This window comes from Vombatus ursinus, unplaced genomic scaffold (genome assembly GCF_900497805.2).
Source record: "Vombatus ursinus unplaced genomic scaffold, bare-nosed wombat genome assembly UNPS02010037.1, whole genome shotgun sequence".
Taxonomy (NCBI): Eukaryota; Metazoa; Chordata; class Mammalia; order Diprotodontia; family Vombatidae; genus Vombatus; species Vombatus ursinus.
The window spans coordinates 1-17633 of NW_020949815.1; the positions used below are offsets into that span (position 1 = coordinate 1).

Sequence of the window (17633 nt, forward strand, 5' to 3'; positions counted from 1 at the left end):
TATAACCTACTGTTGCAGAAATCTGGATTTCTCAGGATTCACTTATCGTATTATCAGGATGTATCTTCCAGTTCTAAAATGTCATTTCATTTTACAAACCTTTAACCTCTCTTCCTCCATTTCCTCTCCTCCCACTGCTTTTCAATACTGTTATTTGTTCTAACCTCATCAATCAGCTAAAACTAATCCCCTCAATGCTAACAATGATTTAAATGGGCAAATCTGATGATCTTTTATCAGTTCCTATGATTCTTAATCTACCTGCTATATTTGAAACTTATGACCACCTTCCCATGGATGATCTCTCCTTACTGGGCTTTCATACCTTACTCTCTCTCATTTCTCTTCTTACCTATGTGATCACTCCTACTCAGGATCCTTTGCTAGCTCATTATTCACATCACACATGCCCTTCAAGTGAGAATGTTTCTCAAGGTTTCACATCAACCCCTTTTCTCTTTTCCCTTTACAGTTTCTCTTGGTAACCTATCAGTTCTCACAGCTTTAACTATCATCTTTAGGCAGATGACTAATGTGTATATTGTGTTTCAGTTCTACATCAACAATTACCACTGGATACGTCCAAGTGAATGTACTAAAGAGCCCAACTTTAACATGTACCACTTTAACATAAGTCCTCCCCTCTTCAAAACTTCTCCATCTCCGTCTTTATAGTCTTAGAGATTCATAACCTTGTTATTACTATGGACTCCTCAGTCTCCATCATCCTATATGTGTAATTATTTTATTTATTTATTTATTTTGATTTATCAACAATCACTTCCATAAGCTTTTGAGTTTTAAATTTTTCTCCCTCTCCCTCCCCAAGATGGTGCGCAATCTGATAGAGGCTATACATATACATTCCTATTAAACATATTTTCACATTAGTCATATTAAACATATTACACATTAGTCATGTTGTAAAGAAGAATTAGAATCAATAGGAGGAACCACCAGAAAGAGGAAACAAAACAAAACAGAAGAAAAAAATAGCAAATAGTATGCTTCAAACTGCATCCAAACTCCATAGTTCCTTCTTTGGATATGGATAGCATTTTCCATCATGAGACCTCTGGAGATGTCTTAGATCCTTGCATTGCTGAGAAGGGCTACGTCTATCAAAGTCAGTCATTGCACAGTGTGGCTGTTACAGTGCACAATGTTCTCCTGGTTCTGCTCACTTCACTCAGCATCAGTCCATACAAGTCTTTCCAGGTTTTTCTGAAGTCCACCTGCTCATCGGTTCTTATAACACAATAGTATTCCATCACATTCATATACCACAACTTGTTCAGCCATTCCCCAATTGATGGGCATCCCCTCAATTTCCAATTCTTTGCCACCACAAAAAGAGCTGCTTTAAATATCTTTGTACATGTGAGTCCTTTTCCCATTTTTATGGTCTCTTTGGGATACAGCCCTAGAATTGCTATTGCTGGGTCAGAGGGTATGCATATTTTTATAGCCCTTTGGGCATAGTTCCAAATTGTTCTCCAGAATGGTTGGATCATTTCACAACTCCACCAACAATGCCTCAGTGTTCCAACTTTCCCACATCTTCTCCAACATTTATCATTTTCCTGTTTTGTCATGTTGGTCAATCTGATAGGTGTGATGTGGTACCTCAGAGGTGTTTTGATTTGCATTTCTCTAATCAATAGTGACTTAGAGCATTTTTTCATATGACTATAGATGGCTTTAATTTCTTCATCTGAGAACCGCCTGTTCATATCCTTTGACCATTTATCAATTGGGGAATGACTTATGTTCTTAGAAATTTGACTTAATTCTCCATATATTTCAGAAATGAGGCCCTTATCAGAGAAACTGGTTGTAAAAATTCTTTCCCAGTTTTCTACTTCCCTCCTAATCTTGGTTGCACTGGTTTTGTTTGTGCAAAAACTTTTCAATTTAATGTAATCAAAATTATCCATTTTGCATTTCATAATGTTTTCTATCTCCTGTTTGGTCATGATTTCTTCTGCTCTCCATAAATCTGACAGGTAAATTATTCCTTGCTCTCCCAGTCTGCTTATAGTATCAGCCTTTATATCTTAATCATGTACCCATTTTGGCTTCATTTTGTTATATGGTGTGAGATTTTGGTCCATGCCTAGTTTCTGCCATACTCTTTTCCAGTTTTTCCAGCAGTTTTTGTCAAATAGTGAGTTCTTATCCCAGAAGCTGGGGTTTTTGGGTTTATCAAATAGTAGATTACTATAGTCATTGACTACTGTGTCGTGCATACCTAACCTATTCCACTGATCCACCACTCTATTTCTTACTCAGTACTAAGTAGTTTTTATGATTGTTGCTTTATAAAACAATTTAAGATCTGGAACAACTAGGCCACCTTCCCCTGCATTTCTTTTCATTAGTTCCCTTGATATTCTGGAACTTTTGTTATTCCAAATGAATCTTGTTATTATTTTTTCTAGCTTTATAAAATAATTTTTGGTAGTTTGATTGGTATGGCACTGAATAAGTAAATTAGTTTATGTAGAATTGTCATTTTTGTTGTATTATGTTGTTTATTATATTATTATGCGTACCCATGAACAACTGATGTTTTTCCAGTTATTTAGATCTGACTTTATTTGTGTGAAAAGTGTTTTGTAATTGTGTTCATATAGTTCCTGGGTTTGTTTCGGTAGGTAGATGCCTAAATATTTTATAATGTCTACAGTAACTTTAAATGGAATTTTTCTTTCTATCTCTTGCTTTTTGGGCTTTGTTGGTAATATATAGAAATGCCAATGATTTATGTGGTTTTATTTTATAGCCTGCAACTTTGCTAAAGTTGTTTATTATTTCAAGTAGTTTTTTACTTGATTCTCTAAAATTCTCTAAGTATATCATCATATCATCTGCAAAGAGTGATAGCTTTGTTTCTTCTTTGCCTATTCTAATACCATCAATTTCTTTTTCTTCTCTTATTGCTAAAACTAGCATTTCCAGTACGATATTTGGAACTGGCTAAGAAATAGAGTGGTGGACCAGTGGAATAGGTTAGGTATGCAAGACCCAGTAGTCAATGACCATAGTAATCTACTATTTAATGAACCCAAAGACCCCAGTTTCTGGGATAAGAACTCACTATTTGACAAAATTAAATTGAAAAGTTTTTGTACAAACAAAACCAATGCAACTAAGATTATAAGGAAAGTATAAAAACTACCCTGATATTCTAGAAACAGAGGGTAAAATAGAAATTGAAAGAATCCACTGATCACCTCCTGAAAGAGATCCCCACAGGAAAACTCCAGGAATATTATAGCCAAATTCCAAAGTTCCCAGGTCAAGAAGAAAATATAGCAAGCAGCCAGAAATAAACAATTCAAGTATTCTGGAAATACAATCAGGATAACACAAGATTTAGCAGCTCCTACATTAAGTGATCAGAGGGCTTGGAATATGACATTCTGGGGGTCAAAGGAGCTAGAATTAAAACCAAGAATTATCTTCCCTGCAAAACTAAGTGTAATCAATGAGGGGAAAAAACTGACATTCAATTATATAGAGGAATATAATGCATTCTTCAGAAGCCAGAGCTAAATAGAAAAACTGACTTTCAAATACAAGACTCAAGAGAAGCATGAAAAGGTAAGCAAACTCATTAGAGACTTACTAAAGTTGAATTGTTTACATTCCTACATGGAAAGATGATATTTGTAACTCATGAGACCTTTCTCATTATTAAGGTAGTTGGAGGGAATATATATATATATAGACAGAGAGCACAGGGTGAGTTGAATATGAAGGAGTGAGAGAGGAATATACTGGGAGAAAGAGAAAGGGAGAGGTAAATAGGGTAAATTGTCTCACATAAAAGAGGCAAGAAGAAGCTTTTACAGTGGTGGGGAAGAAGGGATAAATGAGAAGGAATGAGTGAACTTTACTCTCATCAGATTTGGCTAAAGAAGGGAATAACATACACACCCAATTGGGTATGGAAATCTATCTTACACTACAGGAAAGTCAGGGGGAAGGGGATAAGAGAGGGAGGGGTGATAGAAGAAAGGGCAGATTGGGGGAGGGGATAATCAGAAGCAAACACTTGTGAGGAGGGACGGGGACAAAGGAGGAAATAGAATAAATGGAGGTGGGGATAGGCTGGAGGGCAATAAAGTTAATCTTTCACAATATGACTATTATGGAATTGTTTTGCACGGTTACATATGTATAACCTATATCAAACTGCTTGCCTTCTCCATGAGGGTAGGTGGGGAGGGAGAAGGGGAGAGAATTTGGAACTCAAAGTTTTAGAAACAAATGTTAGAAATTGTTTCTACATGCAACTTGGAAATAAGGAAATAAGATACACAAGCAAAGGGGTATAGAAATCTATCTTATCCTATAGGAAAATAGTGGATAAAGGGGGGTGGTTATAGAAAGGAGAACAGATGGGGTGAAGGGGGAATCAGAATGCAGGCTATCAGGAGGTGAGGGTAGGGGAGAAAATTTGGAATTCAAAATCTTGTGGAAGTGAATATTGAAAACTAAAAATAAATAAATAAATTGGTGGGGCAGAGCGGGAGGCAAAATAGGCCACATGGAAAAGGAGGTTCAAAATTTCATTGAAGAAAAGAACTCCTGAAAAAGCAGAATTGGCCAAATGGAAAAAGAGGTACAAAATCTCACTGAAGAAAATAATTCCTTCAAAATTAAAATTGGGTAAGTGGTAGCTAATGATTCCATAAGAGTTAAGAAACAATAAAACAAAGTCAAAACACTCAAAAAATAAAAGAAAATCTGAAATATTTCATCAGAAAAACTAACTTGAAAATAGATTTAGGAGAGATAATTTGAGAATTATTAGACTGTCTAAAAGCCATGACAAATAAATAAATGAATGAATAAATAAATAAATGGATGAATGAATAAATGAAAGAGCCTAGACATCATATTCAAGAAATTATAAAGGAAAAATGCTCCAATATCTTAGATCCAGAGGGCAAAACAGAAATTGAAAAAATCTATTTATCACCACCTGAAAGAAATCTCAAAAAGAAAACTTCCAGGAATATTATAGCCAAATTCCAGAGTTCCCAGGTAGAAGAGAAAATACTTCAAGCAGCCAGAAAGGAACCATTCAAATATTGTGGAACCACAGTCATAATCACACAAAATTTAGCAGCTTCCACTTTAAAGGAGTGGAGGACTTAGAATATGATATTCTAGAAGTGAAATGAGTTGGGATTACAATCAAGAATCACCTACCCAGCAAAACTGAGAATAATATTTCAGAGGGGCAAATGGATATTTAATGAAATAAAGGACTTTCAAGCATTCTTGATAAAAAGACTAGAGCTGAATAAAAAAAAATGACATTCAAATGGAAGACTCAAGAGAACCATAAAAAGGTAAACATAAAAGAATAATCATAAAGGACTTACTAAAGTTAAGCTATTTACATTCCTATATAGATGATACACATAACTCCTAAGAACTATATCATTAATATTAGTTAGAGCAGTTAGAAGAAGACTACATAGACAGAAGGTATGGGTGTGAATCTATTATGTTGGGATAATAAAAAAGAAATGAAGGTGTGATAAAGACTGATGCATTGGAAAAAGGGGAAAAGGAGAAGTAGAATGGGGAAATTTTCCTCACGTAAAGGAGGTAAGGAAGAGCTTTTATAACGTAATGGGAAATAGGGTGCTTGAACCTCATTTTCAACACAATTGGTTCAAAGCAGAAAGAATATATAGTCACACTCAGTTGGGTACAGAAATCTATCTTATCCAATAGGGAAATAAGAGGGGAAGGGGATAAGAGGTAAGTGGGAATAAGAAGAGGAAGAGAGGATTAAGGGAGGTTGTGGTCAGAAGCAAAACACACTTTTAAGAAGGGGCAGGTTGAAGAAAGAGAGAGAAAAGGATAAACTGACAAAAACAGGTAAGAGGGAAATAAACAGTAATCCTAACTATGAATGTGAATGGGATGATTTCGCCCATAAAACAGAACTGGATAGCAGAGTAGATTAGAAACCAAAATCCAGCAATATATTGTTTACAAGAGATACACTTGAAACAGAAAGACACATACAAGATTTAAATACTGGGTTGGAGCAGAACCTACTATGCTGAAGTAAAAACCCAGAGGTAGCAATCATGATCTCAGACAAAGCAAAAGTTAAAAAAAAAAAGATGTAATTAAAAGATAATCAGGGAAACATCATTTTGCTAAAAGGTACTATAGATAATGAAGGAATATAAATATTTATCAGTTAAGTTTCTCTGATAAAGGCCTTGTTATATAGGTAACTGAGTCAAATTTATAAAAATAAGAGCCATTCTCCAACTGATAAATGGTCAAAGAATATGAACAGGTAGTATTCAGAAGAAGTCAAGTTATCTGAAGTCATATGAAAAAATTATCTAAATCACTGTTGTGGAGAGAAATGCAAATTAAAACAACTCTGAGATACTACCTGACACCTCAGAAATCACAAATGCTGGAGGGGATGAGAGAAAATAGGTACACTAATAAATTATTGGTGGAATTGTGAACTGTTTCAATCATTCTGGAGAACAATTTGGAATTATTCCCAAAGAGCTATAAAACTGTGCATACTCTTGGACCCAACAATACCATAACTAGGCCTGCACCCTAAAGAGATCAAAGAAAAAGGAAAAGGACCTATAAGTACAAAAATATTTATAGCAACTCTTTTTAAAATGGCTAAGAATTGGAAATCAAGAATATATTCATCACCTGAGAAATGGCTAAAGAAGTTATAGCATATAATTGTGGAGAGGACAAGGCAAGATCTATATGAACTGATGCAAAGTGAAGTGGGAAGAAACAAAAGATCATTGTGCACAGTAACAGTAATGTTGTGATGATCATCAACTGTGAAAGACTTGGCTACTCTGATCAATACAATGATCTAAAACAAGTTCAAAAAACTTAGGATGAAAAAATGCTTTTCAACTCCAGAGAGGGAACCAATGAACTCTGAGTGCAATGTGAAGTACAATTTTCTTGCTTGCCTTCTTTTTGTTTTTCACTATATGGCTAAAATGGAAATATGTTTTGCATGATTTCACATGTGTAACTGATATCATTTTGCTTGCCTTTTCAGTAGGTGGGGGACAGGTAGGGGAAGGGAGATAATTTCGAATTCAAAATTTAAAAAGAAAAGAATTTTAAAAACAATGATTTTCTTAAAAAGAAAAAAGCTTTTTCCTGCATTTATTGAAATAACCATGAATTTTGTTGGTTTGGTTATTAATATGGTCAATTACGCATTAATAGTCATTAGGATCAAGAATATATTTTTGTCACAGGAGGAATTTGGTAGGATATCTTCTTTACCAATTTTTTAAATGGTTTACATACTGTTGGAATTAATTATTCTTTAAATTTTTTGGTAGAATTAACTTGTAAAGGCATCTAGATCTGGTTTTTTTTTTCCCTTTAAAAATAAATTAACTAATTAATCTGCTTCAGATTTACCTTTTATTAACCATACATAGATACACAGTATTAAAAGAAAAACTAGTTTTTGCTGGAATTATACAAAACTCTCAGCTATATGTACAACTTCTCAAAAAAATTTAACAGAACAAATTAAGATTTATAAATAGATATAAAATGCCTGCTCCAAATACATTAACACTTTGGTAGAGATTAGCTTACAAGAAACTAACAACCTGGCTAACAGACCCTTTAAGAAGTAGAAAGAATACAAAAGAAGCCAATGATAAATGTTGAAGAAGACGTGGGAAAATTAGAACACTAATGCATTGTGGGTGGAGTTGTTAACTGATCTAACCATTCTGGAGAGCAATTTAGAACTATGCCTAAAGGGCTATAAAATTGTGCACACTCTTTGACCCAGCAATACCACTTCTAGGTCTATATCCCAAAGAGATCATAAAAAGGGAAAAGGACTCACATGTACAAAAATATTTATAGTAGTTCTTTTTGTGGTGGCAAAGAATTGGAAAGTGAGGGGATGCCCATCAATTAGGGAAAGCTGAACAGGTTGTGGTACATGAATGTAATGGAATACTATTGGCTGTAAGAATTGATGAGCAGGAGGATTTCAAAAAAACCTGGAAAGACTTATATGAACTGATGCTGAGTGAAATGAGCAGAACCAGGAGAACATTGTACAGAGTCACAGCCACACTGTGCAATGACTGACTTTGATAGACTTAGCCTTTCTCAGCAATGCAAGGATCTAAGACAATCTCCAAAGGTCTCATGATGGAAAATGCTACCCACGTCCAGAGAAAGAACTATGGTGTCTGAATGCAGATGGAAGCATACTATTTGTTTTCCTTTTCTTTTTGTTGTTTTGTTTTATTGCTTCAATTTCATGGTTCCTCCCATTAATTCTAATTGTTCTTTATATCATGACTAATGGGAAAATATGCTTAATATGAATGTATAAGTAGAGCTTATATCAGATTGCACATTGTCTGGAGGGGGAGGAGGTATGGGTAGAAAATTTAAAACTCAAAATCTTATGGCAGTGAGTTCTGAAAACTAAAAATAAATACATTAATTATTTTTAATTTTTTTTAAAAAAAGTAGTAGAAAGAGGTGATCAGATTTTATTTTTACTTTTCATGGAGAGGGAGTACAAAGAAGTGGGGGAGGGGTCCTAGGGTAGGACACAAAGGTTGACTTTCTGAAGTGAAAGAGTAATGCACAATAGAAAGTCTGAAGGCAGAAGGGAAGCCTCAAGAAAAGAAACACTAGGGGCAGCTAGGTGGCGCAGTGGATAGAGTACCAGCCCTGAAATCATGAGGACCTGAGTTCAAATCTGGCCTCAGACCAAACACTTGACACTTACTAGCTGTGTGACCCTGGGCAAGTCACTTAACCCCATTTGCCTAAAACAAAAAAAAAAAAGAAAGAAAGAAAGGAAACACTATGGACAAACTTCACCTACTTCAGGATGCCTAGAGCAAGAATTTTTCACTTGGTATAAGCAAACTTACTAGACTAAGCATACTTCTCTTAATAAAATGATGAGGACAACAATAAGTAGTAAGAACTCACATGTATATAGCACTTTAAGATTTGCAAAGTGCTTTATTAATATTATTTCATTTTTTCCTAACAACAACCCTGTGAGATACATCAATAATGTTATCCTCATTTTACAGATGGGGAAACTGAGGGTGAGAGAGGTCCAATGATTTGCTCAGTTACATATCTAGTATCTAAGGTCAGATTTGAAATCGGGTCTTCCTAACTGTAAGTCCAGCATTGTATCCACTGTGCCACCTATGTTCTCCCTGAAATAATAACACATCTTTTTTAACACCAGTGCCTGAAATTCATAGAATACTATGGTCTCCAAGAATGCAAAGTTACAGTCAGTCATTTAACAAAAGTGAAAGAATGTCTGTGATGCACTGACCATGTGATATATTACAGTTATCTGTGTACAGTTTATCTGACAGCAAACTCCATGAAGAGCTGATTATGTTTTTATCTAACTGAATCTCCCAAAGTGTTCTATACACAGAAGGGACTTAGCAAATATCAACTGATTTGAAATAACTGTTAGATATAGAAGAGATTTTAGAGATCATTTCATCTTCCCCCCTTTTTTAAGTTCAATAATGCTTTAACCTTTCAACAAGAAAAGAAAATATGTATAGCTAGAATTACAGGCTCTTTTCGATCTCATGAAATGAAAAGTCAGATGACTATGTACTTCCCATTATCTGACATTTTTCAATCTCTTATTCAAGCTCTTAAAATAATACTAAGAATTACAAATACTCTGATACAATGAATAAATGAAACACAATGTAATAATTCTAAGTTTTCTCACAAAACTGGGGCTATCATTGGAAGTACTTCCTTTACATCTGTCAAAACAAAAGTACTTTTTAGCCTTGAGATATCCACCAGAGGCTCCCTCAAGTTAACAGATTTTTATTTACAGAAAACCAAGAAACAATTTGCCTCTGGCACACTTTCACTCATTTTAAAAACATTTTCTCAGGTGCCCAGAAAACAGAATAATGAAGTTCCTAGTAGCTTAAGTTTAAATGGAAATGTTTAAATAGCACATACCAAAATTAATAAATCTTAAATTTTCCATTGTGCATGTTCACAATGGAAAGAACTCAAGCATAGGAATCTGTTTTTACTTTGCCCTTTGTTTCTAAGAGATCTGGGCAGTTTTCTGTTATGATTTCTCGAAATATGCTGTCTAGGCTTTTTGATCATGTCTTTCAGATAGTTCAGTGATTCTTAAATTATCTAATCTCAATCTCATAGGTCAGTTGTTTTTCCTGTGACACACCTCACATTTTCTTCTATTTTTTCAGTTGTTTGATTTTGTTTTAATATTTCTAATGGAATGTTCATTTAATGAATTATAATTTTCAGGGCATTAGTTTCTTTCTTCTTAAAAAATATTTTAGACTTAAATACTAAAACAAATACACAATAAGAAAAGAAAAAGAAGCAGCATGTGGGACATGTCGAACATGGCGGCTGGATTCAAAACAGTGGAACCACTGAAGTATTATAGGAGATTCTGGAAAGAGAACTGCTGTACAGATGGAAGGGAGCTTGGGGAATTCAGGACCACTACTGTCAAGACAGGTTCAATTACTACTGCAGATGGTTCTGCTTTAGTGAAGCTAGGAAATACAACAGTAATTTGTGGAGTTAAAGCAGAGTTTGCAGCACCCCCAGTAGATTCAGTCAATAAAGGTTATATTGCCTTGTTCAGAATCACTGAGTTGGAAAGGATCACAAAGGTCATCTTTGTGATCAAGCCCTTTACTGACCAAGAATCCCTTCTACAAAATCCCCAACAAGTGTTCCAAATGTGGATCTACCACCTCTGTGTTCATCAAGATTTCATTCTGGACCTCCTGGGGAAGAGGCCCAAGTGGCTAGTCAATTCATTGCTGATGTGATTGAAAATTCAAAGATAATGCAGAAGGAAGATTTGTGCATTTCTCATGGAAAGCTTGCATGGGTTCTATATTGTGATCTCATTTGCCTTGACTATGATGGGAACATCTTGGACGCCTGCACATTTGCTTTGTTAGCAGCTTTAAGAAATGTTGAATTGACAGCAGTTACAATAAACTAAAAAACTGGCTTAGCTGAAGTTAATTTAAAAAAGAAAAGTCACTTGAGTATTATAACACATCTTATTGTCACATCATTTGCTACAGGAGAAGAGGAACATCGGACAACAGGACCCTTAACAGTCGTAATGGATGAGGAAGGTAAACTGTTGCCTACACAAACCAGGCAGAAGTGGGCTAACTGGAGCAAAACTTCAGGACTGTATGAGTCGGGCAGTTACAAAAAACAAAGAAGTAAAGAAACTGATGGATGAAGTAATTAAAAGCGTGAAACCAAAATAAACAGCCAGCACATATTTTTCAAAATGGATTTGTAAAAATTGTTTTTGTTAGTGTTCACAAATCTTTTATACTAAATAAACAAATATCATTTACATTTACATTATGTTACATTTACAAAGTCCTTTTGTTCCCCTAGAATTTCTTAGGCCACCTCCTTATACTTTTTACAGTATTCCTTAATAGAAGAAAAAATGCACAGTAAAGAAACTGTTTAAAAGGCTGTGACTTAAGAAAACCAACCCTAATTTGTAGGATGAACTCCCTAATTTTTAAAATTTCAGGGTTGGGTTCCCATATTAACTTGGTACTTCTGCCCCCACTCTAGCCATGCAAAAAACTGACACTTAAAAAAGCCAACAAAACAAAAGCCAGTGAAATAAAAACCCAGAAGAACAAAAGAAAAGAAAAAAAAACATATCATAAACTTAAATATTGAAACTTAAATATAAAAGAAAAAAAAAGCATTGCCATGTGCACAGCAGAACATAAGATTCAAAATATATAGCAATGAATTTCCATTTCAAGAAAGCCTATATAATAAATACTATACATTGTGTTGAGAGCTGTCCATCTTTTTTTTTGCTTCCTCGTAAGTTTTTTTTTTTTGTTCTCTGCTGTGCACTTTTTACTTTGATCTTTTATTCCCCTTACTCTCCTCCCCACCGCCGAAGGCTACAACTAAGCGCTCACACACACACAGAAACATGTAGACATACACACAAAGATAGATATACATACATATACTTACACATATATATACTTAGATATCTATAATCCTCATATATAGACATATACATTAATATGCATCTATATAAGACCATACTATATTTATATGTTCTCTGTTTCTGTGAGGGTGGATAACCTCTTCCTTCATAAGTCTAATTCTTTACATAAACCGATGCTGAGTGAAGTGAGCAGAACCAGGAGAACACTGTACATAATAACAGCAATATTGTGTGATGACCAACTTTGATAGACTTAGCTCTTCTCAGCAATGCAATGGCCCAAGACAATTCCAAAAGACTCATGACGGAAAATGCTATCCACATTCAGACAAAAAACTATGGAGTCTGAATGCAGATTGAAGCATATTTTTTGTTTTGTTTTGTTTTCTTTCTCATGGTTTTCCCCTTTTGTTCTGATTCTTCTTTCTCAACATGACTACTGCAGAAATATGTTTAATATGATTGTCCATGTATAGACTATAGCAGATTGTATGTCATCTTGGGGAGGGTGAAGTGGAGGGAGGGTGGGAAATTTAGAACTCAAAATCTTATAAAAGTGAATGTTGAAAACTAAAATTAATTCATTAAGTGATTAATTAATTAACCATAAGTCCAAGACTTTCCTTATTTTTCCAAGTCTACCAACTTGTCATTTCCTACACCACAACAACATTCCAACCTTATACTATTTAATTATTTTAAATAATCTAAAACAATGTTGATGAATATGGCTGACACATAGAATAGTTTCCCTATCTTTTCTTTTAATTAAATCTATTTTCGCCTCAACTCTGTTTGAGATCATAATTACCACCCCTGCTCCTTTGTCCCTTACAAATTCTGCTCCTGATCTTTATTTTGTTTGTGCGTATCTCTTATTTCCTAACCCTCCTGACTCCTCTACTTTATTTCTACCCACTACCTTGCCCTCCTATTATTTAACCTCCCCTCCCCTCCAAGGATGCCTCCCTTATCCTACCATTCTCACTAATCTAAACTGCTTTAAATATTTTTGTACATGTGAGTCCTTTTCCCATTTGTATGATCTTTTTGGGATACAGCCCTAGAAGTGCTATTGCTGGGTCAGAGGGTATGCATATTTTTATAGCCCTTTGGGCATAGTTCCAAATTGTTCTCCATAGTTGTTGGATCATTTCATAACTCCACCAACAATGCATCAATGCTCCAATTTTCCCATATCTTTTCCAACATTTATCATTTTCCTGTTTTGTCATGTTGATCAATTTGACAGGTGTTATGTGGTACCTCAGAGGCGTTTTGATTTGCATGTCTCTAATCAATAGTGATTTAGAGCTTTTTTTATATGACTATAGATAGCTTTAATTTCTTCATCTGAAAACTGACTGTTCATATACTTTGACCATTTATCGCTTGGCTAATGTACTGTCACACTGCATTAATAGAAGTATAGAGTCCAAAACAAGGAATATTCCCACTCTAAGTGTCTACTACACTCTAAATAATGTGGATACAAAGACAAGTGTACATTGCTTGAACAATTCCTGTTGCATTTGGCTGAAGATTTTACACTTCAACCAAGTCTTAATAAGTTGGTCTGATTAAAAGAGACGATAGCAGGGTGGCTTAGTCAGAGCATGAGTGGATAGAAAAGGGCATTGATAAGACCCCTCCAGTGATCAGAGTTAAGAATACAGGGGAGGGGGAGAGAGCAGGAATACAGATATCATACTTCATTCTAAAGTAGCAGAACCTACAAAAAGACAGAGTGAAACAACTTTCCAGCGTAACATAACCTGGATGGTTGGTCAGAAAGGTGTATCACCCCAGACAGGGAGAGGAAGAAAGTTCAGCGGGGCACACGGGCAAAACAGGCCTCATCGAACCTGGAGCTGCCGTCAGAGTACTGAATCATGGGCAGCTGTGGCAGTTCCCAGGCTTCTCAACCCATGAGCACAAAAGACAACTTAGAAGGTCAGTAGGAAAAGTCTGTGACTGCAGAGATAAAGAAGCTCCTTCCCAGTCCCACTCCCTGGGCGTGGCCCCAGGGTGGTGGCTGCTGTTTCTGAAGCTCTTAGCCTACAAACTGAGAGAGAATCCAGTGGTTGATCAGAGGGGGATTGCAAGCAAGACCAGAATGAAATGAGAATTTCATGTTGAATTTATTATATCCTTAACAAGAAAAGAAGCATTTATAGAATAGAGACTGACATTTTTATGCAGAATTCTCTTTTTTGTCTTTCACTCTGTATGTTGAAATGCTCATTTTATTTGGTGCTTAAGTTCCTCAGTAGCAAGAAAAATCATAGGGGGTAGCTAGAGGGTGCAGTGGATAGAGCACCAGCCCTGAATTCAAATCCGTCCTCAGACCAAACACTTGACACTTACTAGCTGTGTGACCCTGGGCAAGTCACTTAACCCCAATTGCCTAGAAACAAAAGAAAAGAAAAGAAAAAGAAAAAGAAAAATCATACTAGAAATGAAAGATCTCAAATTTGGAGCCAGAGGATCCGAATTTGAAAATCTTGGCTATCCTCTAGTGCCTGCATAAACTTTATTAAGCCACTAACTCCTTTCTGTCTCCATTTATTCATTTATTAAATAATAATAATGGTAATGTGGAGGCAACAAGGCACAGTGGATAAACAGATGGACTTGGGAGTCAGAAAGACTCAAGATGTCTTACCTCAAATAGCCATTTGCTAGTCTTTGTATACTTACTAAGACTGCAGTTGGGAGAAGGGAAGGGGAGTAGGAGGGAAGCGTCTCTGATGAAGAAAAAGAAATCAACAACTCAGAGGTGTGTTGCCACAATACTGACTCTTTGTCTAGTTCTATGCCTCCTCTTCTTGTCAGGGGGGAGGGAGAGATGGAGGAAGGGGGGACAAGGGAAGGAAGACAAGGAGAAGGGCAGAGAAGTATGGGAGGAAGAGAAGGGGAAGGAATGAAAGGAAAAAGGAGGAAAGAAAAGGGGACTGGCGAAAGAAGTAGGAGAAGAAAGGAAAGGAAGATGAAGAGGGAACTCTTTTGTACTGGGGATTTTGGAGGGATCTTCCTACACATACCATTGATTTATTCACATTCAACTTAAAATTTAAAAATAAACCCAAGGAGAAATCAAGTTTTTGTTATTAGAACACAGATGCAATTATCTGTCACAAATGCTACTGCTGCTTCAGATGTTTTGTTTCATTAGATAAGAAGCCCAGGGAAAACACTCTATGTCCAATAAATATAACTAATCAACATTATAATCTTTCAGAGGAATCATTAGAACTCTGGGGGAAAAAAACTTAAGGGGAGAAATCAGCATGTCTATTTTTACTATGACTAAATGGGATTAACTAATTCTCATGAGATATAGTTATGAATTAAGAGAGGTTTTGAATAGTAAGAAAATTTGTGAGAAGAGAATGTAAATGACTCCCTAATTATCTACAGACTATTAACATGAAATCCTTATTACAAGCAATTAAAATCCCCTTAAATTTTATGACAAAAGTTCATTGAAACATTGAAATTATATGCTAATTATTGCACTGTAAAGCACATGTTTAGTACATACTTTTACTAGAAGTTCAATAAATAACAAAATGCTGCATATAGGATGAACCATAAATTTGTGGTAAAGGCTCTACCAGGCGCTCCACAAAAAATAAAAATCAATAGCCCGCTACCAAAATCCATATATGTATATATTCACACACACACACACACACAGATGTCATATGTGTAGGTGTCAACAGGCTTACAGAATTCATATCCAAACTTTATAGCTAGAAGCTCTGCCAATTGGCTATTGCACTTATCAGCCAATACTTTTGGGTACTATATTTCTTTGCACACAATATTTTGGCCTCATCAATCTATTATAAAACGTGATAGATTGGAGCATGATAAAATACACAGTGATTAAGAGATATATCGATCCCCTCAACAAGGGAATATAAGCACCTTGACAGTAGAGAGGGACTAATTTTTGTCTTTGTATCAGCACATGACATACAGTAGGCACTCAATAAAAAATATTTCATTAATAGAATTGAGTTCATAAGATTAAGCCAACAGTTCTCATAGAAAGCTCAGCTGAATAACAAATGGGAGATCCTAACTTGAGGACACAGAGATGCCCACAGATGTCATAACAAAAATCTGTAGAGATACTTCCACAACTTTCAAACTGCCAGGGGATTTTGAGGGCTGTTGTACATCACGGAATCTTTACAATATTGCCTGTACTGGAAAAAGTGATCTGCTTCTGTCTTAATAGAAAATTCCCATAAAGAGTATAGATATCATACTTCATTCATAGGAAAAACAAAGAAGCAAAAGGATGTTTCTTTTAAATTTTAAATTTCTTTTTTTTTGGTGAGGCAATCAGGGTTAAGTGATTTGCCCAGGGTCACACAGCTAGTAAGTATCAGGTGTCTGAGATCACATTTGAACTCAGGTCCTCCTGACTCCAAAGCCAGAGCTCTATCCACTTCGCTACCTAGCTGCCCCAGGATGTTTCTTTAATGTTAACTATTCCCATTGCTATTATCCCAATACGGGAAATAATTATCATCCACTTGGAACTCAGCCTACCAGGGCTTTCTCACTCAAATCCTTCAAAACTACTCATTGTCCCCCTGTCAGAACAATCTTCATACGCATGTGGCTAACTTGTCATATCACTCATCTGATCAAAAAATCTTCAATGGATCCCTATTGTTTAATGAGTAAAGCTATAACTCTTTTTTCCAGCATTCAAGTTATCTCTGAGTATTCCAAAACTCATTATTTTCCTCCTAAACCAACCTACCCTTCAAACTTTCTATTTTTGTTGAGGGTAAAATCATTCTTCTTTCTCTTTTTTCAATAACAAGGTTATTTATTTTCTTCATTTTTTAAAAATTTTATGTTTTTATCACCCAATTACATGTAAAATTAAAATTTAATGTGCATTTTTTTAAATATCAGTTCCACATTCTCTCCCTCCCTTTGTCCCTTCCCCTCCCCCTTTAAGAAGGCAAATAATTTGATATGAGTTATACATGTGCAGTCATGCAAAACATATTTCCAGGAACATTATTTTTCCAGTCACTTAAGTTCCCAACCTAGGAGTTACTTCCAGCTCTTCACTCTTACTCCACCCTTCACATCAAATCGGTCGCAAAGTCTCATCAACCCTATCTCTACAATATCATTCTCACCTGTCCCCTTCTCTTCCTACACACTGAAACCACTGTAGATCACCTCTCACCTCAACTACTGCAATAAACTGATCTCGCTACATCAAGACTCTCCTGTCTCCAATATACACACATAGTACAAAGGGATCCTGAAAAAGGATGGGTAGGTAAGCTCTGTCAATACTATTAAGTCTGGCTCAGTTGGAGAAAAAGCAGGCCAGGACCTCCTCACTGGATAAAGGTAAAGAATATTCACTGGAGCAAGAAGGAGGAGGTAGAGAAGTACAGGATATTTCAATAGGAAAAGACAAATAAACACTCAATAGAATTACAAAATCATGAAATTTTACTGTTGAAAGGGACCTTAGAGGCCAGCAAGTCTAATT

General features: G+C 35.6%; 1 pseudogene; it reads left to right on the plus strand.

The window, feature by feature from the left end:
* The first annotated feature begins 10472 nt into the window (after window positions 1-10472).
* On the plus strand, window positions 10473-11369 carry LOC114036879 (annotated as a pseudogene).
* Window positions 11370-17633: the final 6264 nt, after the last annotated feature.